Source organism: Triticum urartu, chromosome 3, assembly GCF_003073215.2.
Source record: "Triticum urartu cultivar G1812 chromosome 3, Tu2.1, whole genome shotgun sequence".
NCBI classification, from domain to species: domain Eukaryota; kingdom Viridiplantae; phylum Streptophyta; class Magnoliopsida; order Poales; family Poaceae; genus Triticum; species Triticum urartu.
Window position 1 is genome coordinate 725,402,402 of NC_053024.1, and position 12,288 is coordinate 725,414,689.

At 44.7% G+C, this 12,288-nt stretch overlaps 2 long non-coding RNA genes across 9 annotated transcripts; one reads left to right on the forward strand and one right to left on the reverse strand.

Moving 5' to 3' along the window:
* The first annotated feature begins 401 nt into the window (after positions 1-401).
* LOC125546252 lies at positions 402-4,040 on the forward strand. Of its 8 annotated transcripts, XR_007300516.1 has the most exons (6): positions 427-1,213; positions 1,322-1,381; positions 1,567-1,836; positions 2,186-2,896; positions 3,158-3,255; positions 3,631-4,040. It is a non-coding gene; the product is annotated as an uncharacterized LOC125546252 (long non-coding RNA). The 8 variants fall into 8 exon arrangements; XR_007300512.1 differs by having other exon boundaries at positions 402-1,213; positions 2,186-3,255; XR_007300515.1 differs by having other exon boundaries at positions 402-1,213; positions 2,186-3,255; positions 3,721-4,040.
* Positions 4,041-4,218: 178 nt separating this feature from the next.
* LOC125546253 lies at positions 4,219-6,500 on the reverse strand. Its single transcript, XR_007300517.1, has 2 exons — positions 4,782-6,500; positions 4,219-4,624 (listed from the first exon to the last, which is right to left on the reverse strand). It is a non-coding gene; the product is annotated as an uncharacterized LOC125546253 (long non-coding RNA).
* Between the last annotated feature and the right edge of the window lie 5,788 nt (positions 6,501-12,288).

Below are 12,288 nucleotides of genomic sequence, written 5' to 3' on the forward strand. Positions count from 1 at the left end.
ACACGTCGATGCATATATCTATGAATAAATTTTCATATCCCGATAGCATTCTCCGTCTTTAGGAAAGATGTAGTCGACAAAGAATCCCGCCAACTCCTCTTGAATTGCTTGTAGGCGATCTTCTAGTAGGAGTATGTCCCACTTCTGCCAGGGCTAATTTAAAGAACGGATATATATCCCTCCCTAATAATAATAATAATAATAATAATAATAATAATAATAATAATAATAATAATAATAATAATAATAATCTATCCCTAATAATAAAGCACGGATTGACTCTGTGGGTTCACCGTCACAATACGCTTCTTCACGTGATTTTACACTTTCAGTTTGAATTTAAAACATATTCGAAGTGCTACTAAATTTTGTCTCTGCAACGTTCGCACCACCCACCTAGGCCTGCTCCCGGTGCGCCCCACAACTAGCTGGGCCTCAGCCCATGGATCGACCTCGCTGTGGTGGATCGCCCGGCTGAAGCGGCAGCCCAAACAACCGATGCCAGGGGCGCAAAAATAATGTGCCTCCTCGACCCCTCACCCGTGCTCAAGCCACGCCATCCTCGCGCCGCCGCCGCCGCTGCCACACCTCCGTCATCTCGCGGCCGCGGCCGCACCTCCGCCATCTCGCCGACGCGGCCGCAACCCAAACACCTCCATCCCCCTTCCATGACTAGATACCCCTTCATAATTGCGAGGAGAGGCGTGGAGGAGAGGCAAAACCGGCGGCGGCCTTGCAAGGGCCTGCGGTGGTGCGGTCGGCAAGGACATGCAGAATCTCGCCGGATCCGGTGGGAAGTGGCGCTCAGGCGGTGGATCTGCAAGGAAGGCGGCTGGAGCTCGGAGCATGACGGTTGGCGGGCGCGGCATGGCGTCGGGTAACTGTGAGGGAAGAGAGAGATGAGCGGGAGAGAAAAGGTAGCACGTGAGGAAGGAGATGGGAGGCCGGAGGGAGAGATAAGGGAGCTGTGAGGTGTGGCAGTTGTCCTGCTGCTGCTCGCCGGTGGCTCGCCGGCCATCCGCGAGCCGGAATTGCGGCCCCACGCGAGGGAAAGATCAGCGTTGCTGCAACCACGGCAGGACGGCCACCATGCGCGTACCTTACAAGCAGCAGCTGCCTCACTTCGCCTTGGACGACATGACGATTACAAAATATTCAGTCATCCCCCTTGCCGTCTACCTGTTGGACACTTGGACCTACTCATGTGTTTGAGGTAATGCTTAAGTAAAATACCTATGCTAATTGTTATTTCTTTTCCGATGAATGTGGAGATTTGGTAATGCTTAAAGAAAAAATCTAATCTATGGTTGTTTCTCTGCAGATAATTGTGCAGAAAAGCTGAAAACGGGATATAATTCTACGCGAGAGATGACCGCTAAAGGTACTTAATTTTGGTCTCAAGTAATGATAGCTAATGTTGTGTGCCGATTTCTTTCTACAAGATGTGGGTGTAAATTCTTATTTTTGCAATGATACAGTAGCAGTGGCGCAAGGTCGACAATTTTTTACTTTCATATATTCAGTTCTTGCATGCATTTTCTGAGTATGTTCATTATTAGTATGCAGGTTATTTGTTTCCCCAGTATGGACCAGGACATAGGGAAAGATTAGCATGGCTGCAACCATGGCAAGACACCCACCATGCGTGCACCTTACAAGTTGCAGCAGCTTCACTTGGTTGTCAACGACATATCAAGCATAAAATAGATAGCCAGCTGCAAGCATTGCTCCTCCCCGCCCAACAGAACAAACTTTTGCAACGTGCCCTTTTCTGCTCTGCCCAATTCCAGCCATCCCTCCATCTACCTGTTGGACTTGCTGACCCATGTGTTTGAGGTAATGCCTAATGAAAATAGATAGCGATGATTATTTCCTTTCACATGATTGATAGAATTATATTTAAAATCTAAGAACACATCCTTTGGTCCTGAATTTAGGATACAATGCATGACATATTATTAAATCCCATACAACGGAGTCTTAGGTATTTTATTTTCTGACCAAGTTATGATTTTTACTACAAAATCAAATTATGAATGCTTAATCTAAGGTATTTCTTACTCAGTTTTAGGTTTCTATCAATTATTACATGTCTTTTGAATTTCCTTTTGTGGGGATTTTTCTTCTGAGTTATGTTGAGTTGAATGTAGCTGCTGGTCATACTTTAACCACATATCAATTGCAGGAGTGTGATGCCACCATCCTGTGCCACAAACCATACCAAGAATGGCGGGTTATGCATAGAGTTCATTTGATCCATCTGATAAAAATACCTATTGGGGAATAAGCATGAAAAGTAATCAACCACTCTTTCCATGGTGGAGTTCCTCTATTTATTTGACTATTGTTAGATTGGTTCATCCTGGTCTGACATGTTAATGAAAGTGTTGTCTCATTCCTCATATGATCTGGATACCTTTTAATTGATTGGTTCTTCTTTTGGATTACTCTATATTAATTCCCTATGTGTATCTTTATTATGTTCCTCAAGACTTTGGAGTAAGACATTTATTTTGTTGATATTAGTTTCAAGGGAACATGGTGCCCTACGACACATGAAGATTACTGAAAATCAGTTCTAAATCTAATCAAGTCTAATCTTCTCTGTTTGAAGTTATGACATTCATAATATTGCATTGTAGATAGACAAAAAGATATATGTATTAAATTTTGTGGCTCTAGCATAAATGTTTATCACCATGGTGACATTTCTTTTTCAATTTAGATAAGAAAAAAGAGACAAGTATTGAACAGAGAGTAAGAGCATTGTAGTTCAGCGTGGTTCATGCCAAAGACTGTGATACATATAATTTCTTAGGATAGTGCAAATTCATTGATGATGCAGCAGAAGTAACTCAAGTTCTGCTAGAATTTCTCTCACATAACATGGATAGAGGTGAGTTTTGCATAATCCATCTCAGTAACAAGCTTGCATTGAGTAATTCTTTTCAAGAAGCTTACCATGCATAACTACATGATACTTGTAGTTCTCAGTGGCAATTGACAGCTACATTCTTCAATGGGAGACCTAGCATATAATTGCCTTGAGTACAACAATACATGATCTTCTGGCAACAAACTGTTCATGATTGACGCATAATATGTCCTCTGTCCGCATTTTAATTATTTATATTAATATTTCCGGTTATCACTGCAGGAGTTGCAACGGATTTTATGAGGGAAGTCTGCAATGCAGACTGTGCTAAGTGTATCCGCTGATTTTATCGACAGTAAATGGTCCACTGCTATTGACAGGTGCCTTCTTGCACTCTTCTGACCCAGATTTGGCATGTTTATCATTTTCTACTATCATCGTGTAGTTGCACAAAAATACGTAAGAGCATGGCTCAAAACTCACAGAGAGGCACAACTTTGAAATGGTTTTATTTAAACAATGAAAGAATGTTTTTTGACTGAAAAGCTGTAGTATATTTTGATTATGGGGACACAGCTGAAATGTATACACCAAGAAAAAATAATTCTCTTTAGTTGAATTTTAAATTCATGTTTTGGAAATCAAATCCATTTCAAACTTCATGATTTCGACTAGAATGATTAATGCTACGCCCTGCTGTTGCCAAAGGTTGTGACACTTTTTTTAATGATAATGCAAATTGATTGATGATGCAGCGCAAGTAGTATAAGTTCATCATGTCCACTGCCCATCCATGAATTTTTTTATCATTGTTACTCCCGTTGCAATACACGGGCACATAGTAGGAGGAATATGTGTGCGTTGATGGGTGCTGGAGGGCCATCCCCTTGAGGACGTGGACAAGGTGTGTGTGGTGCACAACGCCATGTCATGTCTTACCTCGTCGACCAGCCAATGACCATCATCGGACATGCTCTTCTCCTGGACGCCGCTGGGAAGAAGCCTGTCTCTATTGATCCGTTTGCGCCCGTCACTAATGCACATGGAGTCGCAGTGAGAGTTTTTCATGGATGTGACACAAACTACTCGATATTAAACTAATTTTCGTGCATATCAATGTAGCAAAGTATGTGTGTTTCAGAAATTTTATTTTTTATTTTTTAAAGTATGCCAATGCTTTTCTATTGTTTAGGTAGATTCCAGCACGAGTGTTTACCTTTTTTTTCTACATGTTATGAGAATGTTGCGTCTAATAAGTTTAAAATTGTCATTTTAGCTTCCCCTCAAATTAGTTTTGTCATTTTAGCTATCATTCATTGCAATTATAGAACACACAAAAGGAGTATAAGCAGTGACATATGCCAACATGGATGGACTCGTGTGGATGGGGCACTTGAGTCATATTTATTTTAGGATGTGATTTTTTTTCTCCCGTTGCAACGCACGGGCTTTTTTGCTAATAATAATAATAATCTCTTCCTAATAATAAAGCATCGATTGAGTCTCCGGGTTCACCGTCACAATGCGCTTTCTTCCCGTGTCATAATACGCTTCTTCCTGTCCGTTTTTTCTTGATTTGATATTTTTCTTAATATCCAAGGTGGTACTATCTATATGCGTCCGTACGTGCACTAATCTATATATTTTCCATCTGCGCTCTTGCTCGGGCCTTGCCTTGCGATCGTTCGTGGCTGATGCGTTGCCACTTGGGCCTTAGCCCGTCTGCGTGAGATGTTCCAGCGAGTGTTTCTGTAATAAAAAGTATAGAAGATTATGGTTAATAGATAGTCCCACATCGTTTACTTGTAGACTGTCCCACCAGTTTAAATGTGTTTGTGAGTTGACGACAACAAGTAGCATCAAAGGAGTTGGTCAAAGATGGAATTAATCGAGCGGGAGATGCTACCTCAAGAATCAAAGGAAATAAACGAAGAAAAAGAATAGAAGGAACTCAGGTCATGTCATGGTTGGAGCAGAGGCAGCGGTCGACTGTGATGGCAAAAGAACAGAGGCAAGCCCGGACCCGGCCTCAGAGCAGAGGACGAAAGGGGCACCGGCCAGGAGCACGTCGGACACCGCCGCCACCGGCGCCTCGCTCGACGGATCCAAGCAAGGCAGCTCGTCAGAGCAGAGGAAGAAAGGCTGTTCGCTCCACGGACCCGCGATTTGTAGAGAGGGGACCCGCGATTTATAGAGAGGGGCGGGGGGAGCCACGAGGCTCGTTCTCGGCGCGACCAAGTATTTGCCTCCTAGCTACCTTGCACACCGGCCCGACCCCCGTCCCTTGCCAGCCTCGGCGTCCTCTCCTGGCCCAGGTCGGAGCAGACGGCGGCTGGGGTGGCTGTCTTTGGCTGGAGCACCAACGCGTAGGCGTTGGAAGGAACTGGGGGCGGGGCGGAGAAGACGAGAGAGCAGCGCTGCTGGGAGCTGGGGTGATGACGGATGAGGAGCAGCCTTGTGGATAAGGGCCACGAAGGATAGCTCTGTCGGTGCTTTTTTGGATGTGAGAACGATGGAGCGAGAGATGGGAGATGGATGCAGATGCATCTTCGTGGAGATGAATGGATAAGCATAAGCTAGCTAGCGGTGGAGGTACACGTGATGGCCTGATGGGTGTTACGTGCCGGTGGGCTAGGCCCCAACATTGTTTTTTGTCAGCCGGTTATTAATATTGCTTGCGTTAGGGTCAACACTTAATAGTGTAAAAGATATTGGGAATGAAATATAATATTTCAAATAAAACAGTCCTTCCATTAAAAAAATTACATAATCAAAATCATTAGAATCCATTTCGCAAAAAAATTATTAGAATTCAATTTTTTTGATAATTTGATAAAATACTTTAAATGGATTATTAAACTCTTCAAGAGTATGTAAGGGCATCTCCAACGCCGACTCACAAAAAGCCCGCAATCATCCAGACCTCATGATCCGGACATGTTTTGTCATCAAATGACGGTCTGTGTCGGCCCGCCGACTGGTCCAAACTTAATTTCTCCCGCAATCCAAAAACTAGCTAGGTGCTTTGCGGGCGTCCGGACATCTGCCACCCTCGATTCTATCTGCCATGGCCCACCCAAACCCCAGCCCCCCTTTCCCACATCCTTCACGTCCGAAGTGGTCAGCGCCGCTCCAGAGCACAACGATGCATTTATGCTGGCTCAGAGCGACACGACCTCTCACTGGCACTCTCGCATTGAAAGTGGCGCCTCCCGAGAGCGCCGCTCGCGCTGTTTTCCGGTGCACGCGACAACTCCATGTTCAAATGACATGTCATCATTCCGCCTCCCTACATTAAGCATGTGTGGTTGCCCAAGAACCTACTCCGACGCCACATGTTTGTTTGTCTATTGCCCACCATTAACCACCTCGTCAGTTGCCCTGCCATCTGCCGACTATGTAAACTCCAGCCCCGGCCATAGCCGCATCCATCCTCCTCGCTGCACAACGACTGTCATGGCCATGGTGCAGCGACTAGAAGACTGAAATGCCACCATTGCTGTCAACCGGCAGGCAGACAAAGGCATCCGCTGCGGACATCCCAATGGAAGATGTCCGGAAAATTAAAAAATATTCATGTTTTATCAATAGTTCGTGTATTAAAAAAGTTAATGAAATTGACCAAATTTTGCCAATTCAAATCATATGGAAAAATATCCTAAAAATTCAAAAAATGTTTTATTCATTCATAAAACATCCGCTGATTCAAAAAAGATCATGCATTACCAAAAATGTTTGTTAATTCGAAAAAATGTTCGTGAACTTAAAAAAATTGTTCCACTAATTTCCAAACAATGTTCGTCCATTCTAGGAATGTTCTCCGATTCAAGAAAATTGTTAAACAATGTTCAGAATTTTTAAATAACTTTACAAATAGTATAAAATGTTCATGAATTCAAAAAAGTTCTTGAGTTTAAAAAATGCTCAAAAATTTGCAAAAGTGTTCATGAGTTTGAAATATGTTCATGAGTTTCAAAAAACGTTCATGATTTCACGAAATTGAGATTGATAAGGAATCTCGGTGATACAACAAAATGTGATCATGGACATTGGAGATAATTTTTTTTCTCCCGTTGCAACGCACGGGCCCTTTTGCTAGTAATAATGAAGCACGGATTGACTTTGTCGGGTTCACCGTCACAATACGCTTCTTTCCGTCAGTTTACGCTTTCAGTTTTTTTTACCTATATTATTTTCGTTATCCGAGGTGGTACTATTTACATGGAATTTCTATCCGTCGTTCGTCCGCTAAGAAAATTTTGTCCCAGACGATGGAAAAGAAATACCTACGCAGGCTTTGATCCCGTCCTTCCTACCATCCCGAGGAACTCTTACCCCGACAAGAACCCTGATCAAGCAAGAGCCCATGGTTCCCGACGTGCACTCATTACCTGTTCCACAAGCCGAAGGCACCTATTGAAAGGAGTCGAGTCCCTCGATGGAAACCCCAAATCAGATCGTTTCGCGGCGCTGCGACGACAGGTTTTCGGCCTACAGTTCTCCTCATCGTTTGAGTCGTGCATCTGACTTGCCGCCTCCCGTCGACATCCATGGCTCTGTGATCTTTCATATTCTCTCCTGGCGCACGGTGTGGGTCTACGCCGGTATCTATCGTCTCCTCGTACAAGAGCGATGGACAAACTGAGAGCCCTCTGGAAATAATAGCATCAACTCAGCTACGGCCAACGTTTCTTCTCTCTATGTTTCTTTGCACGCGTTCTAGAATCGGACGGCGTTTGATCTCGCTGGTAGCGCGGGGCGCTCTAGCTGGCGTTGCGTGTGTTGGAATTGACGCCCTGGTCGCTGCGAGCTCTTCGTCGCGAGCACGAGTATCTGTACATATTGAGCGAGATCAACGTGGAGCTAGTCCACCCCATCGATGGCAGCGTCGGGGCCAACGTGTGGCTTCAAGCGCGCGTTGAAATTTATTTTGGCCGATTTCTTATAGAGTTGTGATCCTGGAGGCCGTGAGGGGCGACCGGCGGAGTGCACGGGACGAGCATGGGACGACCAGCAGCGACAACTATGCTTTTGGGCAGATGGATTCCGCTGCAGCCGAGTTATATCATTGATAGTGACACATGTATGCGGCCAGCAGCGACCAGCAGTAAGTACCCTTGCTGGATTTATCTTCGCCGACACATGCATGCGGCGATAGATTGGGTTGATCTGACTCTCTCCGTGCCATGCTAATTAAATCATTGATTGTTTTCTCCCCTGATTTGCATGCAATGGGAGAATACGTAGCTATGATGATTCAAGAAGATCGAGGCATGGGATAATAGATGACCGCAATCAACTCCGACAAGTTCGCTGTGAGGTATCGGTTGCATCCGCGCCTGAACTTTCCAATCTCGCTGTTCCGCCGAGTTTCCGAAACATCGTATGTACGTGCTCCATCCAAGGTACGCCATTGTACGTCCAATTCTATCCATCAGTTTTGCACTTTAAACTAAGGAAGATATAATTTTGATATCAATGATGCAAACATATAAGATTGATCGCAATGGAAAAAAGGTATAAAATATGCACCTTGGTGTGCACGTAGAATTATTTTTTTTTACTGTCTTTACATTAAAAACAGGGAAACTATCCATTATAATGATGGATGACTGTCAGGGAAAGAAGCAGTAAGCAAAAATCACCAAAATTGTTATGCAGGAATAGAGCCGGTCTTCATCTTACAGGAGCTGGTTGGCACACTTTTTCTGGCACATAAACTTTGAACTGTGATTTTTTTTTAGCCGAGAGCTCCTCGTATGTTTTTTGTAGCCGAAACTTTGCAAAAAAAACATAGAATGTTTGATCTCTCAAAGTTTCAGGTTTTTTTTTCAATTTATTTTGAATTTACTGTTTGTTGAGGGTGTAGGGGCACCCAGGTGTTGAAAGTCCTGCCTCATAATTTAGTACAACTTCTGCAAACAGAGAGCACATTCATCATGCTTCATGGACGAATCTCTGCTTTTACGATGGTTGTTTCTCCAGTGTAGTTGCATAGCTAGCCTAATTTTTTACAATATGTGGTTCATTTGACTCATGTTGAATTTGTGGTAGTGTAGGTCAAATTTGCCTCATTATTATTATTTTGTTTTCTAAGCTTTTGAACTTAATCCTTCCGGAGTCCATCAATCATGCGTTAATAATTATTTTTAAGACTTTCGTGACATAACCATAACAAAGGAGGAAGTGGATTTCAACCTCGGCGTGCGTATTCCTGCTGTCGTGAGGTGGCACCATCCGGATGTTGTTGTGTTCATTGATATACGTTTTTATGGACATGTCAATTACTTCTCCCGTTGCAACGCACGGGCATACGTGCTAGTGTGTGTGTCTATATATATATGAATGAAATAAACACAATTGATTATGATAAAATAAAATTGTGAATATTGTTTACGTACTTCAAAATTGGCGAATGAACTCGCAGGCGTAGTATCCACATAAATCATTTCCGGGTTGCTGATATATGCACTATACGAAAATAAAGTTTAATAAAATTGATAATGAACCATGATAATGATATTGAAACTACAATCAACGAGAGATGCGCGAAACTAGCTAGCTAGTACTACTTACTCTGGGTTATGTAAATAGCAGCTCTTGTCTCCATTCACCATTAACCTTCTTGATGAACTTTTTTCAAGCCCTGCCCGACAAAGAAAATGATTACTTGATATCAGTAAATGAACGAAAGTTGCCGATATAGTGCGATAATGATTGAACTTACTTCTGGAGTACTTCGATGATGTCTGCAAACTCCGACAAAGCATAACGTCTTGAGTCCAAGACTTATACTTTTCCATCGTCAAGCGTAATGCTTAGAAGAATAAAGTGGAACCTGCGTGCGCGCATAACTCGTCAAGTACACTTAACCGAGTAAGCGAAACAGAATATGCAGAAGACAGTAACACTCACTTGTAGTTGTACGGAAAGAGTATTTTCCTTTTGTTTTGGTGACAAAGGAACGTACTTAGCAAGATATCCTCAGTCTCCCTTGCCCTGTGCTTAAACATATATGCATTTACGAAATATGGGTTAACGAACCCAATGTCAAAGCAGCTCCGGTTGTTTTTGAATTCGATGATCTTCAATCTACATAATATAGTGAGGATATAATTATATACATGCAATGAACGAGTAAATTGCTAGAGACTTAATTACAGAAATAATACTTACAGGCAATAACAAGCGACGAGACTTTTCTCGAGGGCTTTTTGATTGTATAATTGAAATAATTCGTCAAATTCAACGTAGAAATAGTCGTCACTTCCAAGGAATTTGTGTTCAGCATTAACCCCCACCAAGATACTGCCTTGTCCACTCTTGGAGGCATCCATGTACAATTTATGCAGTCTTCGCATCATCGTCGATAGATTTCATTCATCTTCTTCAGTTCTAACGAGACGCTCCGCAAACTTTTTTTAAAATGGGTCTTCCTCAGCGGTTTCGAACAATACATCATCGCTTAGGTAGTCACCATGATTGAAACCAGGAGCAACGTTCACTACCACCGGCGTATCGGTAAACACCTTGAGCGGGGGGGCATGATTGATTTTCTTGTTCGCCGAGCTGGGGGATTGTTTTCCCAATTCTTGCACCATCACTGCTACTTCTCGACCGACTCATAACTTCATCACATTTCTTTCCAATAATGCGGTCATAGTTTGTAATCGGCAGAGGCGGTGGCGGTCGCTGAAGGGCCTCCAGAGTGCGCTTTGCTTTCACTGGATCTATCAGGAGGTGGAGGTTCCTTTGCAAAAAAGTCCTTCCCTTGGGCACGAGAGATCTCCTCGTTTTCCTTCTTGGTCCTCTCGTATGGCAACTTTTCTGGAGACTTGAGAGATGGACCATATTTGTATGGCCTCACGCCTGATCTGGATGTGCTGCTACTCGCCGGAGTGACAGCGTCTGTCTACCATTGTAGCTTATGAGGCGGAGAAGGAGGCGGACTGCTCCGACGCGCTGGAGGAGCAGGAGCGGCATCTGTCTTCCGCCGTTGCTGGCGAGGCGGAGGAGGAGGCGGAGTGCTGTCACGCGCTGGAGGAGGCGGAGGAGGAGGCGGGGTGCTGTCACACGCCGGAGGTGGCGTAGGAGAAGGCGGAGTGCCTTGATCACCCGCCGGAGGAGGAGGAGAAGGCAGAGTGTGCTCACTCACCTGAGGAGGAGGAGGCGGAGGCATCCAGTTTGGAAGCTGGATGTACTCCTTCCGCCATAGACATGTAGCCCTCAGGGCAGAACCCAGCTGATCCTCCCCTTTGCCTGTTGGGTGCTCAAGCTGGAGCTCCGCAAATACATCTATGACTTCATCCACCGCCACAACAGCGAAGCCCTCAGGAATCGGACGGCAGTGAAAAGTTTCGTTAACTTGAGGAGGTGCAACAGAGCCGACAGCCGCCTTCAACAACAGGTTCGCACATTTCGTCATAAGCTCGCAATGCTGGACCTTCGTGATATAATCCATAGGGTAGCGAGGATCCGTGGAGTCAGGCTGCTGAAAGAGCTCCGTGGAAGCCACGCTGATTCTCCGTTGAGATGGTGGGGTAGCTTCCTGCTGCTGAGATGGTTCCTCAGCAGCTTGCTGGCTCTCAACTTGTTCCTCTAGCCTTTGCACTCTTGCATGCAGCTGCTACACTCAGCTCAACTCCTGTTTCCTCTTCCTCTCCCGGCTTCTGTAACCGCCTGCATCGGGAAACCCTTTCTTTCATGGAAGGGATCCTGGCGTGCCTCGTGTTCGTCCAGGCTGCTCAGGATTCCCGAGGGCCACGGTCAGCTCGTCATGCTCTCTGTCTGGAATGAACATCCTTGCCTACGTTGCGGCGATATGCTGCTGAAGCCTCGTGATGGGTAGTGCAAGTTGCTCGTCCGTCCAATGGCACTCCCCGGTTTCAGGGTTCAAAGTTCCCCCAAACCCGAAGAACCAAGTCCTTGCAAGTTCTAGCCAGTGGAATGTCTGTGGTTCGACCCCTTTATCAATCAGGTCATTCTCAGCTTTGTCCCATTTTGGCCGGGCTTTGATGTAGCCGCCTGACCCTGTGCAATGGTGAAACTGCTTATTTGCAGCATTTAGCTTGTTTGTATCAGACATTTTCTTACTCTTCTCCGATGTCTTGTAGTCCACAAATGCGGGTCAGTGATCTTTGATCTTCTCAAATCGGCTGGTGAATTCTAGAGTCTTCCCTTGGTCGACAAACTTTGATTTCAACTCATTCTTCCACCGCCTGAATAGATCTGCCATCTTCCTTAGAGCAAATGCCCTGACCCATGGCTCTATAACAGGATTATTCGGATCCTCCTCTGCCGGTAGGGTGAAATTTGCCTGCAGCGAGGTCCAAAGATCATCTTTCTGTCTATCGATGACATAAGAAACTTGAGGGTCTTCCTTCTTAGGCTTGTTCCATTGCTGGATGTTGATC